This window comes from Dermacentor andersoni, chromosome 3 (genome assembly GCF_023375885.2).
Source record: "Dermacentor andersoni chromosome 3, qqDerAnde1_hic_scaffold, whole genome shotgun sequence".
Taxonomy (NCBI): domain Eukaryota; kingdom Metazoa; phylum Arthropoda; class Arachnida; order Ixodida; family Ixodidae; genus Dermacentor; species Dermacentor andersoni.
The window spans coordinates 203,700,816-203,716,530 of NC_092816.1; the positions used below are offsets into that span (position 1 = coordinate 203,700,816).

At 48.3% G+C, this 15,715-nt stretch overlaps 2 non-coding genes across 2 annotated transcripts; both read right to left on the reverse strand.

The window, feature by feature from the left end:
- Positions 1-9,666: 9,666 nt before the first annotated feature.
- On the reverse strand, positions 9,667-9,739 carry TRNAM-CAU (transfer RNA methionine (anticodon CAU)). The gene has a single exon. It is a non-coding gene; the product is annotated as a tRNA-Met (tRNA).
- Positions 9,740-14,879: 5,140 nt separating this feature from the next.
- TRNAM-CAU (transfer RNA methionine (anticodon CAU)) lies at positions 14,880-14,952 on the reverse strand. The gene has a single exon. It is a non-coding gene; the product is annotated as a tRNA-Met (tRNA).
- Between the last annotated feature and the right edge of the window lie 763 nt (positions 14,953-15,715).

The following is a 15,715-nucleotide window of genomic DNA, read 5'->3' on the forward strand; positions in this document are numbered from 1 at the left end:
CAAGAATTTGTTTTCAGCATCTTTGGCAATGGCAATGCAGTTATTATTCATGTATTTGATCACTAGGCAAATTGTTTAAGAGGAAGCTTTAGCTTGGGCCCAACTCCGACACGGCCTATTCAGATACATGTAAAACGCAGAAACGCTTTTCTGAGATAACTCCTGAATCGCTTTTAATGAAATGTGTTGCCTTTGAGAGAGTAAGTTAAGTTCTAGCGTCTGTTGGAAGCGTAATTTCGACTTAGGGCCGGAACTTCGTTTAAAATATTTTTAAAAATTTGAGACTTCTAAAAAAAATAGAAGGATGAAGTTTACAAATTAATAGCTCCGCATCAAAAATAGATATCGCGGTTCTGTAAACGGCATCCATTACACCATTCAAAACGGACAAATTCGATATGTCTATTTGTATATTACGTGAATTGGTTATGTTATGTACAAGGGTTCTGCAAGTGCCGTATTTCCATAATACTTAATTTTATGAGACTCATGTGTAACATATCAATTTTGTCCGCTGTAGATGTACTACTATGTGCAATTCACAGAATTGTGATATCAATTGTCATTGCTGATTTACAGAGTTGTAAACTTCATTGTTTCGTTTTCTAAAAATTTTCGATTTTTGCCACTCTTCAATAAAATATTGACGACCTAAATCGAAAATTGGAAACGAACAGTCACTAGAATTTAAGTTTTTCTTTATATGCAACAAACCTAATCAAATTTGGGGCAGTGGTTGCCGAGAAAAACGAATTCGCCTTCTACATGTATCTAGATAGGAGCATCCGACCTAATGTTTCCTCTTAGGAGGAGGCCGAGTTGCAATGTGAGCCCCCCCCCGCCCCCCCGAACGAAATTTCTGGCTACGCCACGGCTGTCCTTGGCACATAAATTCCTTAATCGTGTAGCCATGTTTTTACGGGTAGCGTGTTTGTGTGTAGCTTAAAGAAAAACGTTTTTATGACGGGTGTAATTGGCATATTTTAATCCGTTTTAGTGCATCATCTCCTTCGCCTCGCCAGTTTACAGACCTGTACAGTGGTATTGGCAACACTGTGTCGATTAAATCTCTATACAGTGTTTTTCTTGTCACGAAGCACAGATATTTAATGGAAAACCAAGCACGCAACATACGAAGCGAACAAGCCACTTCGCGCAAATATCCCCTAGTACTTCTTCCCTTCACATCACTGGTCGTTACCCGCCATCGTTGCTCAGTGGCCATGGTGGTGGGCTGGTGAGCACGAGGTGGCTGGATCAAATATCCCGGCCACGGCGGCCGCACTTCGGTTATTAGATTCGTCGCACGGTCCCACCGCTGGCATACAGTTGTAGGATTTGGAATCGGGCTTGTGGGACGGTCGGAAGAACTTGGGGCGACAGGACTAGGCGAGCAGGATTTATTTACAGATTAACATTGGAGCATGTGATACATTTACACAGTCTAGCGTTACTCCCAAATGGAGCCCGCAAGACGAAGCATACAGCAAACGAGCACAAAGCTCACGAGTACATTTCGAGCACGACAAAGAGCACGCTCTAGCAGCCGACAACCGCTGCTTATAAGCACTCCGTTCGACGTCATCGTTCGACGTCATCGTTCGACGTCATCGTAAACTACCAGCCCTTTTGGAGGAGGAGGGCTCACACAAACGTGCCGCACAGGTTTCAGTGCTATCTCCGAGGGTAGACGACCTTTGCAGCGCCGTCGTCGTGGTATCCATTGTCTGGCGTCCCCGTAGTCAGATGGTCACGCCCGACCCCAGCCGGCGCCTCTAAATCCCAGAGTGGACCTCGCACAGCGGCCTTCGCCGCTGCGCACTGTGTGGTGTCTCGAAAAGCGCATGGGGAGGTTCCGCCAATTACCTCCCCTCGAGAACTCCCCTGAGCTGACCCCTCGCCTCACCACGTGGCTGCCGGTTATCCGCAGTTCTCTGAAGTGCGCCACCACCCCGGTTGGATCGAGGCACCTGCAGCGGGCTGAAATAACTGCACGCCGATCCTAACACGGTGCGGTTCAAAAACGAAAACACTGGTGTACTTAGATTTCGGCGCACGTTAAAGAACCCCAGGTGGTCCAAATTTCTGGAGTTCTCCACTACGGCCTGCCTCATAATCAGAAAGTGGTTTTGGCAAGTAAAGCCCCACAATTTAATTTTTTCATCTTTGGTCGTTGCAACATATTGCGGCAATACTTCCCCAAATGAACTTGAATCACTGCGCACAGAAAACCATTTGTGTGATCGCGAAAAAAATGAAAACGAGACACAATTTGTCTGATAAACAAATGTGACAGACCTAGCCCACCCCTGTGGGCTGAACGAAACAAACTGGTTCTGCTTACCGTGTCCGAACTCGAAGCCCATATGAATACGGCAAAAGCACGGTGCATTTTTTGCACACTTGAATGACCCATTGATAAGACTTGCAAGACATACGACACTTTCGCTACTAAAAAACGTTGCACACAAAAGCGCGTCAAAGCATTGATAAATCTCGGTCAAGCCAACTTTTTGCTTTTTCAGTCATTCTATCAGCTTCATGAGCCCAATACTCTGGGGTATCTTTATAGTGCTCGAGCGGCACACCCAAGTACTTAGCTGGCGTTCCTGGCCACCGGATGTTTGCAGAATGAGCAGGTAGAATGTCCAAATAACCGTACCATATAAAGATGCTCTTTCCCCAATTGATCTGAGATCCAGATTGTTCACCGTATTTCAGTACAAGACGTACAGCTTCAAGAACGCTCTCACGATCCTCGCAGAAGACTGCGATTTCATCAGCGTATGCCAGTGCTTCGACTTCAGGAAGATGTAGCTTAAATCTTCAGATGTTCTTGTGGCGTAGCACTGCTAAACAGAAAGGCTCTGGGTGCAATTCAAAAAGCAATCGTTAGGGGACACCCTTGTCCGAGGGAAGACCTCAGTGAAAGGTTTGCGCTTAGAGATTTATTGATTACAATTTGTGTCGTGCATTGGTCGTAGGCCATTCTGACACCATATAAAATAAGTTCTCCTACATTAATAAATTCCAAAACAATAAAAAGAGCATCGCGGTACGTGCGGTCGAAGGCTTTCGCCAGGTCGAGCTGCAACAAAGCAACCCGTCTAGCGAAAGCGTCGCAACACTCTAGAACGCTTCGCGCTACGGGAGTGTTTGTAGTAATGGTGCGGCCTTTTATGCCGCAAGTCTGATGCGCACCGACAAGATATGTACTGACTGTTTGAAGCCTCTTTGCCAACACCTTCATGAGTATTTTATGACCAGTATTTGTAAGGCTAATTGGCCTGTATGGCCCAACCGATAAAAGCGTCTTGTGATCTGTTTTCGCTATTAAAACCATGTGTGCACTTCTAAAAGAAGGTGGCAATCGCATATTTTCATATGCCTCAGTGTATACATGCTCCAACGCTTGAGCAAGCTCAGGTGCAAGTGCCGTATAAAACGCGGTGTCTGAGCCATCAGAACTGGGTGATTTGGCCGCAGGGAGTTCATCGATCGCGTGTTCTATTTCTCGCGCCCTTATCGGTTCTTCGGGACTGGTTTTTACCTCGTCATCAACACCCGGCATAAAATTTACGAAACACGACTCCCACGTGGATTGCGACACCGAACAGTTTGCGGTAATGTTCGGCAAAGGCCTGTTCAATCATATTGACCAGTGTACTTGTTTTTCTTTATTGGGCGACCATGTTTCACCGCCTAACAAATGTTATCGCACAGCGCAGGACGCGCCTGCATGTATCGGGAGTTTCTGGAATGTGATCGATGGTTCCATCCGCTGTCTGTCACCGAAAATTGCATGTATGCGCGACGTGAATAGTGTAGAACTTTGTGAAAGACACGCGGGCCGCGGCGATTGCTCGGGAACGTTCGACGACTGATGTATAAAAATCGACGCGCTTGACCCGCTAATCAGATTTTCGACCATCGCCGAGTGTGTTCGTCGCTTTGTTCTCTTAGTGTAGCCGGCTTTAGAGGGCACAAGTTCGCCCAATAAAACGCTAGTTTCGTTAATTACAGTTTTGCTGCCTTCTTCACCATCACTACTACGTGACAATATTCATGTCGGAAGTAACCTGATAACAATAATTATACTGTCTTTCTTAACTTTTCCTTGAGTACCTCTTTTCCTCAGGAATAGCGCGTTTATTCGGCGTTCCATCAACCCACAGTATTTCCGACCGCGTCCGAATAACAGCTGCTCTATATTTTTTCTTCTTGATAGCTTTCATCGCGCTTTTAACCGTTCTGATTTCTTCACGAAATTTTCCAGGTTCGAAGCTGTCTATGAGAACCAGAAAATTGAGTTCCTTCTGGAGCTCATTTTCCTTCATTTTCTCATTGAATCGTCTAGCAGTTCCTATTGCGATTGCGACAATTTTACGCGAACTTTAAGGTTCTCTCATACTTCTGCCCAAGGTACACTCTCGTTACTCAAGAAGTTTTTAATCTCGCGCTTTACACCGTTTACAGATCTGTCATCACTCGGGTGTTTTTCGTTAAATTTAGAAAGCAACCAATCGAATGGCGGCTTTTTTAGTTGGCACTGAGTGCAAACCACATTATACTGTGATCGCTAAAGGAAACCGGCTGCACAACATAGTTATCGCACAGAGGCACAAGATCTATTGAGATATAAGCTCTGTCAAGTCGTGCCGGGCTATCTTGCTGATAGTGTGTAAATTGCGGCTGCAAAGTACTGGCCAAAAGGCGACCAACGTTTTCTAGGTTGTAATCATTTACTAAAGCGTTCAAAATCACTGCACACTTGTGCCGCGGGAAAGTACGTTTAGAATGATCTTCTGCTTAACACACACAAAGTCACCAAGGAAGATGATGTGCTTCTCACAACGAAGGTACTCTCCTAGGTTCGAGGATAAACGACAACTTTCATTGATATCATATGGCGCATACATAGATCTAATCCTCCATTGTGATCCGTTAAAAGAAAAATGAAGAATTATAGATCTCCCGCTTTCGCTCACAGTAGCAATGTCTTCGCTAATACCAATAGCCCTTCGAACCAAGACTGCGCAACTACCAGACGTGCCGATAGAGTGACCATGTGGATATCTAATAATATGCTCTGAAAGGTATTACCAATTCTGTTTGTTTGCTCCTCGCTTTCAACTTTCGTCTCTTCTGCGGCTATATTATCGAGTTCATTTTCAACGCATAGTCGGCTGAGCTGCTACTGCCTCCGCCTCGATGCGAGGCCGCGTACATTAATTATTGTATTCCCCTCTCCAAGTCCATTGTAAATAAGTGACAAAGGCAATCAGTAGAGAAAAACGTATATAATCACACGTAGCATTTCTAATTCCACTTATAGTTATGTCTACGAGTGCTAACAGACAGATGAGCTGGTTCGCAAGACATTTAAGTGCAGTACGCAAGAATACCTTCCTTGAGTAGCAGCACACTACCCCGACCCATCGGTAGCGATGGGCACTCGCGAGCTCGCGTCCGAGTTACTGTGCAGGCACATGTCTGTTCAACTATTAGGTGGCGGCGCCGCCGGCCTTTTGTCCGACGGATATTCGGTGTCGGCCATACTGACGACCGGCGCTTTACCACCGACCTTGGCGGCGGTTCCTCGCTGTTAGACGCGCAAGTTGTGCTGCCGTCGTTTCTTGGCTCCTTGTGCGTCCTCTTCCCAGCCACCACACCAGCATTGGCAACGTTCATTGCTTCGTTACCAGCTGATGCCATAGTCGAGACGTCAGGCGTTTTTTTAGTCGCGGTGTCCTGCTTATGTACATCAACGGCCGCCTCCTTGCTCACAGGTCGCGTTGTCGTTCCTGGCACACCCACCGCTCGTGCAGTCGTTTGCCCCTGCGGTTGCGGTGGTTGTCGCTGCAGCCTTCACCTCGTTAGTGCTTCCAGCAGAGGGTTCCTCGGCATCCCCTTCGTCCATAAGAAGTTCACTGCTTTCATTCGCAGCCGTCGGCCCCGTCACGCTTGCGTATGCCCTCAAGCACTGTCACTCGTCATGGCCGTCACTACGACAACGTGTGCAGCGCGAGACGCGGCAGTCGCGCCGGATGTGTCCTGTTTTGCGGCAACGAAGGCAGAGCGGTGCTCTTCCAGGAATCACCACTAGAGCTTCCTCACCGGCCATCCTTAACAGATGAGGCACGTCGCCCGGCCCCGGTCCCTTCGTCGGCATCAGGGTAACCAGGCCTGTCGAACAACCTTTATCTTGCCGGCCATACACCCACCACCGCTCTCTCGCAATGTCCGTGACTCGATCGTAAGGCTCCAGGGCTTCACGAATGTTTTCGTCAGGCACTTATGCAGCATCTAATGTAGATTGAGGTGCATTGCTTGATTTCCAGGGTCGATGACGATGTATGGTCTGTCTTTCACCTTCAAGTCCTTTGCCCGTGCCAATTCTTTCGCTCCGTCGCCAAGTATAAAAGTCATGGCACACACGTGGCTCATTTCATAGGCCACTAGGGCGACAACTTCAGGCAGCAGCTTCATGCTTGACAGCATGTCACGGAAGTTTTCCGCCCGATATGGCCTTGCACGCACATCAGCATGCGAAAATAAAGTACTGGTCGCCCTGTTGTCCCCCTGTTGGTAGTTGAGGCAGTAGAACCTGATAATACGAATCCTCGTTGGCGAACAACCTAGAACCACCGCCCTGCTGTGCTGATGATGCCACTCCGACGGAGCTCACGTCAGCCACGTCCGTGCACTACCGGGCCCGGAAGTCTAAAATGTGGGGATTGACACTTCGATGCGGGTATTCGCCTGCAGTGACGTTTTCGCGTCAATGCACGTCGGGCGTACTGTCACACACCCTCAACGAACTCCTGAGATGGGTTCCTGTTGCACGGTGGACACGGTGATCTTGTATTTATGCCCCTCACGTCGTCGCTGTGGTGAACGTCGACCCGCAACGGACAGGCGGGCGGGCACAGGACCTCCACCCACCACAGCGGGCGCACGAAAGGTATGTGTCAGTTTGGTTACCGAACATTGCACCCTCCAGATTTCAGCACTCAGCGTACCAAGTCTGGTGTGCTAGCATTAATATGTCTTATCTTTCTTTAAGGAAGTTCATGTGTTTTGCTGTCTTAATGATCCCGGGCAGGTTCCTGCTCACTAAAATATCCGGCAGCTCTAAGGTTTTCGCCATGGATCGAGTCAGCGTACATTCGTAAAGGTAGGATCGGCAGGATCCGTGAGGATTGAACTATAGAGTGGAGCAAACAAACAAATAGGCAAAAAAGAACGCAAACAAAAAAGGAAAAGAATGACAAAAATGGTCCGTCTGTGGGGATCGAATTAGCGACGCCTGTGTTTGCCCTGCAGTGACGTTTTCTCATCAGCGCACGTGGTGCGTCCTGTTTCTTTTTTAATTGCCGGTCTTCGGCATAACTGCCGGTCTTCGACAGAACATACAGTTAGCACGCATTCAAGTATCACAAATGCTATATGTTAAAAAAAAGAAAAGAGACAAACCGCACAAAGAAGCCGTCTGCCCATATTGGGCAGGCGTTGTCAAACTAATTCCTTCGTGGCTGTCAGAGGTTCTATCCTCGACAGCAAATCCAGGACGCATTCTTGAATTTTCTGTATTTCAATAAATCGTGACATGCATTTTTGAAAAAAACACGAGCGCGCCTAGCGTCAGGATCGCAATGGTACGCTGCCATATGAGCCACCTATACACAGGGGAGAGCATCCAACATAATAAAGTCATATGGGACCCCATCATCATCCTTAATTGTCAGATACCGGATCCCTTGAGGGCCCACTGCTAACTGTTTTTTCAGAGTTCGCGTTAAGACGTCCCAGAAGAAAACCCCCTCTCAATATTCCAAGAAACCGTGATCTATGGTTTCCGGTTTCTTGCAGATCAAGCAGTGCGATCCCCACGGCAAGATACCACTCCGTTCTTCCATGAAAGTCTTCACGGAGAGCGTTCCGGTGTGCAGCTTAAAGAAAAAAAATCTCTGTTCCCTTCCACTCTGTGAAGAAGGATGACCTGCGAAGCTGTGTATGTTGGCCCACAATGGCGAACTGCACCTCCGCCGCAGGTCGGCCCGGCATTGCACTATCTTCGGTATCGGCCCACGTATGGGGAGTGCTTAAAGCCTGCTTCATCTCTGCCGCGGGTCGGCCCTGCATTGATCCACGTATGGGGAGTGTTTAACCACGGCCGCTGGATAAATAAAAAAATTATCCAGCGGCCGTGGTTTAACGCCTCCTGCATCGCCACGGCAGGTCGGCCCGGCATTGCACAGTCTCCAGGATCGGCGCACGTATGGGGAGTTACTGCTTACGACGACACGAAAATTAATTTGGATGGTAGAGGTATACAGCTCCGCTGTAAAAATGTTTTTACCCCTGGTGGTATGTGCATGCGTTTTACCCGTTTAAGAACGTCAAGAACTGTCCCTCCACTGTATATGGCTTTGTATAACGGCACTGGAAAAACTGTCCCACACATCCTTGTACAATGTTTCCCTTTTCACTTCACAAAAGTTATCATTTGAAAATCGAACAGAAAGAAATCTCACACTAACATGTGCCGGCAAAGCTAACATGTGTCGGCAAAGCGTTGCTCAACCTGAGCTGACTTATGGCGCGCAGAAAAGGATTGCGCACATTGCGGAAAAACAAAAACCGGTTTACCAGTTGTTGAGCAAAAAGATGCGCCAAACCCACACCCCTGTCCTTCGGTCTACTGAACGAATTTGTTCGGCAGCACCTTTCCCGTGTTGAGCCCCAGATGAAGACTGCAAACACTCCGGGCAGCATTTGCACGTTTGCTCTAGAGCAATTCAACTCGTGGATGACCTAATATAACTTAGTGACAAAAACGTATTACAGACTGTCGCCCTTGCAAAAGTAGACACCTTCTTACCTTTCCATCCGTCTACTTTTCTTCCGTTTCATCTCTTTGACTCCTCCAATATTCATCGCTACTATTGCAGCTATTGAGGGGAAAACCAAGATACCTCGTCGGAGTTTTGACCCAGTTGACGTTCGCGAAGTTGTGCGGTGCAGTAAACAATTCCCTGCGCCACAGGCCGAGGGATTTACCCCAAATTATTATGCTACCCGTGACAACACAGAAATGTTTCGCTACCGATATTGTTTAAGTTGCACTTGGTTTGTCAGTGCAACACACTGCAATGTCATCTGCATAGGCCAGCAGCTTCACTTCTGTCGCTGATAATCTAAAACCACGTACTTTATCATTTTCGTTAATTGCTACACACATTGCTTCTACGTAGATAGCAAAAAACAGCGGACTGAGGAGACAGCCTAGGCGCACTGAACGCATGATATTAATGGGGTCACCCAGAGACTTTATAACGATTAATCTTGTTGTGCAATTCGGGTACGTCAACGTCTGTTATCTCCTGTAAAGTTATACGCAGTTCAAGACGTTTCTATATTTCGTCCTCTAGTGTTCGTCCTCTAGTGTCCGAACACCACAGTGGCCAGAAGTGGAATGCGCTACCGAGGCAGACAGGGTGCACGACAAGACGTGTCCGATCTCCTTACTGCTATTTTAGACGGAGTTGAGAAAGTAAAATAGTGCGAAGCAGTTACACCGCATAAGATTGGAATGTACTTTCAGTATAATGCCTAAATATCAGTGCACCATCGCGTCAGGGAGCAAAAATAGAGCGCCGCCTTTGCCCTGAGTGAGGATCGAACTCACGACCTTCAGATTATGAGACTGACGCGCTGCCTACTGCGCTACCGAGGCTTTTTTTTTCTTTATTACCTTCTTGGTACATGACACAATGAAAGACATACAAAACACTAATATCGCTTTACAAGTAAAAGATGCGAGCGGTGCACTGGCCAGCTCACACCAAAGGATTAAAAGCGTTTCAGTTTGGCGAGGTCATCCATTAATGGGAGCCATTCCAGCTGTTCTTTTTGAACCTTAAACACATCTCTTACATAAGACACATTTTCAATAAAGTACTCTCGTACAAGGAGGATAGTTTCATCTGCATGCCTAAACGCCATTCGATTTTTCCATATACTGTGTAAGCTGATAAGCATAAACATGTCCCACGGCACTTCGTCTCCGCTATCTACCGAATCTTATGCCATAAGGTGATATTGGAAGCTGCTTTTTTAAAGTTCGTTGCAAGACGTCCCAGTGAAATACAGCGTCTGTGCAGTGAAGGAACATGTGATCTATAGTCTCCGGTTTTCTACAGATTAGACAGTTTGTGGACCATGAGACAAATATTCCTTTCTCTTGTAGCCATGGTTTCACGAGCAGTGTGCCAGTGTGCAGCTAAACGAAGAATGATTTCATTGAGGGCCGCAGCGACATCTTTTTCACTCTCTTCAGTACATTCCCTTCAGAGCCAACACAGTATATGGAATGATACAAAGGTATAGGCAACATAGTGTCAATAAGGTCTTTATAAAGTTGTTTCCTTCTAACATCAGCAAGATACTGTGCAGAAAAGCGAACTTTCAAGCACTGAAAAGCGCGCGCAACCTCCCAAAGAAAGCCCCGCACCCGTACGCGTTTCACAGGGCTGGATGATACAACATATTCAAGCAGTGCCTCTTTCAACCAAATTTGCATTACCGTACGCAGGAAAGCATCTTTTTGGTCTCGGAGGAACATAAATCTTGACACAAGTTGCCTACGAAACAAATGAGCCAAACCTAGGCCATCCTTTCTAAAGGACAGAAATAGATTTGTGCGACTTGCCTTCTCCCAACTCGACCCCCAAATGAACACTGCGAAAGCTCGGTGCAATCTCAGGACGCTGGTCCGTGACATACACAGTGCCTGCAGCACATACCATACCTTGGCCACCACAAAGAGGTTACATACTGTGGCCCGAGCAAAAATTGAAAGATCGCGGCCACCCCATTTGTGCGTACATTCCCGTGTGTGCTCAGTTTCCGCTTCCCAATACTTTGCAGGTTCTCGATAGTGGTCTAGCGGTACCCCCAAGTATTTGATAGGTGATGTTGCCCACTGAACGCTCTCAAACATTTCAGGCGCATAATCCCATTTTCCGTGCCAGAAACCAAAACACTTTTCCCAGTTTATCACACTTCCGGAGGCTTTGCAAAACCTAGCCGCGTCCTTCACCACTTCAGTTAGACTTTCCCTATCTTCGCAAAAAATGGCGATATCATCCGCATACGCAAGTACTTTAACTTCAGTGGACAACATCGTGAAGCCACGCACTTTTTCGTTTCATATAATTTTCAGGCAAAAAGGTTCGAGATACAGTGCAAACAACAATGGAGACAATGGGCACCCTTGCCTCACGGAAGAACGAACAGCGATACTTTCACTCAGTTGCTTATTAACAATAAGGTTGGCCGTACAACCAGCATATGCCATTTTGACGCCTTCCAAGAGCCCTCGGCTGACATTCACGTGTTCGAGGATACAAAACAGAATATGGTGGTTGACGCGGTCAAAGGCCTTTTCCATGTCCAGTTGCAACATGGCTACACGTTTATCAAATGCATCGCAGCATTCTAATATGCTCCGTGCTACGTGAATATTTGTCGTTATCGTACGTCCTTTAATCCCGCACGTTTGGTGCTGGCCTACGATAGCTTTTATTACATTCTGCAACCATCTGCCCAGAACCTTCATGAATATCTTATAGTCCACATTCGTGAGACTTATGGGCCGATACCCTCTGACTGACAATATCTTAACTGGGTCTTCACTCTTCGGAACTCGGACGATGTGACTTCTTCGGATGGACGGAGGCATCATCTGCTTTTCGTATGTTTCTTAAATTACGCTATGTAGAATATGCGCCATGTCAAACTTAAACGCTTTGTAAAAGGCTGCGCCCAGCCCGTCGGGACCAGGTGATTTGCCGGAGCTTAACTCGTCGATTGCGCGTTCTACTTCCGCTGCACTAATCGATGCCTAGAGCTCCAGCTTGACTTCATCCTCTAAGATAGGCATCAGTGCCAAAAACTCCGCCGCGAGGCCTTCTTCAACACGTGACTCGTGACCCAGTAGTCCTTCGTAATAATCAACAAACGCACGTTGAATAGTGTTAGAGTCACCAGCCATTTCTCCCTTGTACTCTGTCGCTTTTATCTCATTCTTTACTGCATATAGTTTTTCGTCGGACAGGGACCGCTCGCCAAACCACAACCGTTCTGCACGTGCGCGTATGACCGCTCCTTTATATTTCTCTTTATCCATCACTTCTAACTCATTTTTTGTTTCTTTTATTTCTTTTTCGCACTGGCCCGGCTGAGCACTTTCCAACCTCAGCAGCAAATCTAAGCGGCTCTGAAATCCTTTTTCGTCTGCCTTGTCGCTTTGGCGCGGAGCACTCGCTCTTTCTATAGCGATCATTTCTATTTCTTCTTTAAAATGTTACCATTTTCCAATAATGTCCCTCTGATCACCAGTTTGCAAACAGTCCATTTTTTCTTTTACTGTAAGCACAAAACGTTCATCCTCAGGAAGCCTTACATTAAATTTCCATAGTTCCCAGTTGAACTTCGACCTTTTGGCCTTCGTTCCTATTGTAAACATACCATGCAATGATCACGGAACGCAACGTTTTTAATCAAGTAGTCACTGCACATTGGAACAAGGCCAGCAGACGCATAAACCCTGTCAAGTCTTGCATGACTTGCTTGTTGGAAATGTGTGAACGGCAGACGGGCACCTTCTGACAGAGCACTCCCGACGTCTTCCAAATTGTGCTCCAGGACAATTGCATTCAAAAGTAACGAGCTCTGGTTTCGAATGGTCGCGTTAGTAACTCTGTCTTCGGGCATGCATACGCAGTTGAAGTCACCCATCAGAATAATGTATCTAGGAGACTTCAGCTAGGGCTGGACCATTTCGAAGAAAGCTTTGCGCTCATTTTCCTTATTTGGGGCATACACACACATTACGCGCCACTGTAAATCAAGATACGAAAAATCACACATCACAAAACGCCCGGTGTTGAAAACTGTAACAGATTCTTCAATAACATCTAAAGAATTTCGAAATAAAATGGCACACCCTCCCGACGTACCAAGAGAATGACACACGCATACATTGTAACGGCTTCTAAAGGCTCAACCATGCAGTTCGTCTGAGCTTCACTGTCCACCTTGGTCTCTTGCACTGCCATTACGTCCACATCGTTCTCAAGCAGGAGGCGACTTAATTGATACTGACGTCACCTCGCTGCCAGTCCCCTTACATTAAACGTGGCAAATTTAAGTGCTGCTTCTGTTCTGCCTGCCATGTGCGCGACAATTTGAATAGGCCGAACGGCTTCGTCCTCACCTTCAGCGTTAACACACCGAGAAGTGAAGCTCAGCAATTTTCCTTCCCAAGGGTTCTCGAGCCCACCCAAGAGGCGTGCTCGCTTTCTGCAGCAGGCTGGCGCAGCCTCAGCGCGCTGGTCGTCGTAGTCCTGTTGTGCCTCGCCTCTCGTCCCCTGTCAAGCCAGAAGGGAGCCATGGTTGCTACGTCGGTGTAGTCTTCGCCGGCTTTTTGTCCGGCGGGATGTTGGGCTTCGGGCGAAACGTCGGCCGGCGCTGCCCTCCCGATTTGGGGGGTGGTTCATCGATACTCGCAGAAGGATGCTGAACCTCTTCGACACATGCCTTGTCGTGTGTCCTCTTTGCTGGAGCACTACTCATGCTTGGTTGGACGACGTCCATGCCTTCTCTCTCCTCTTGAGGTTTTCCATGTACTGCTTCCGTAGCAGTACTTGTACTCAGTCCCGCTGCATCAATCTTCGGGGCTACAACACCCTGCTTCGACCCAGTGGTCTGGTCTTCAGTCTGTGTCGCTACCACGCCCCCCTTGACGTCGTTAGGCGCTGCCTGTGGCGTATTCTTTTCTGCAGTTCTCGCTGCCTCCTCGGATTCGTCCGCATCCATGAGAAGTTCGGAGTCGTCTTCTCCTCTCATGTGCCCTGTGACATTTGCGTACGTTTTGACGCACTGCGATTGGTCATGGCCGAAGCGACGGCACTGACTGAAACGGGGAACTTTGCATTCACGTCCGACGTGTCCTGAGGTATGGCACCTTAGGCAAAGCGGGGCTCTTCCAGGAACCACAACGAGGGCCTGCTCTCCAGCAATGCGTAGCTGGTGAGGCAGATCATCAATTGTAACTCCAGGCTTCAACTTCAAGAACACACAACGCGTTGACGAACCTTTGTCCATGACTCCCTGAACGCGCCAGCGTTCCTTGGCGACTTCCGTCACCGTTCCGTAAGGTGCAAAGCCTGTTCGCACATCTTCGTCTTGCACGTTGTACAAAATCCAGTGGATCTTCATCCTCACGTCCTCGTCCTCCGGATCAATGACAATGCACCGTCGTTCTTTAACAGTCACTTCACGGACTGAAAGCAGCTTCTTCATTCCTTCAACACTCTTGAACGTGATAGCCCAGATGTGATTCATTTGGTACGCCCCCAAGGCGACAACCTCGGGGAGCTGTGCCAAACGAACCAGTGCGTCGCGAAAGTCCTCGACCTTGTAGGGCCTTGCTCTGACGTCGGCGTGCAAAAACAGCGTATTTAAAACAATTCGACCTGTTGGCAGCCGCGGCAAAATAACTTCTTAATACTGGTCACTCGAGCCAGCAAACCTGTTTCCACAGCCAAGCTGGGCCGCTGATACCGCTCCGTTGGAGCACATGATGCGCACGTCCGTCACGCTCGGTGGCCGGAAGTGGAATTACTGCGCTACCGATGCAGACAGGGCACACGACGAGACACGTCCAGTCTCGTTACTGCTGTTTCGGTCGGAGTTGAAAAAGTAAAACAGCGTGCAGCAGTTACACCGCATAAGAACGGAATATACTTTCAGTATAATGCCTAAATATCAGTGCACCATCGGGTCAGGGACACAAATGAAAGCGCCGCCTTTGCCCCGAGTGAGGATCGAACTCACGACCTTCAGATTATGAGACTGACGCGCTGCCTACTGCGCTACCGAGGCAGACTGGGTGCACGACAAGACGTGCCGAATCTCCTTACTGATATTGTAGACGGAGTTGAGAAAGTAAAATAGTGTGAAATAGTTACACCGCATAAGAATAGACTATACTTTCAGTATAATGCCTTGTTGGGGTCTCGGTGCTGACGCCCGTTATTGCCAATGGGTCGCAAGCCCCAAGGGTAGCGTTGGCCTGGCGGCCTGGGGCACTGGAAGCATCCGAAGGTCCCGGCAAAGCAAGAGTAGACTGGTAACGGAACAACTTGTTTATTCTAACATAGCAAAAGAGCGGCCGGTCAGGTCGACCGAAGTGGAGAGACGGGAGAGCACGTAACTCAACAGAAGAAATCGGAGCCTCTCTCTCGGCGTCCGGGGGCAGCTGCTCTTATACTCTCGGCGTCGTGGGCAAGAAGGAAGGTCACGGGATGAGCCCACGCGACGGCGGAGCACGGAGCCCACGCGACGGCGGAGCACGGCCGAGCTGAGAGACATGTTGAGACGAGTGTAGTGACGCATCGCCAACCCGCCGACGGACAGACCTCCTGGCTCCTCACTTGGGGAGCTTCGCTCCCCGGCTGCCGCGCTTTGACAAGCGTGGGCACACACACACACACGCACACACGAAGACACGTGGCACTGAAACACGCCTGGACACGCTTGGCGGGGAGGCGTTGCGGCGGCGTCGAACGGGCCAAAATGTCCGCCGCTTTGAACGAAGCCCCGGCGTCCGTTGCATCCGCGCCGGCATTACCGCGCGTTGTAGGCG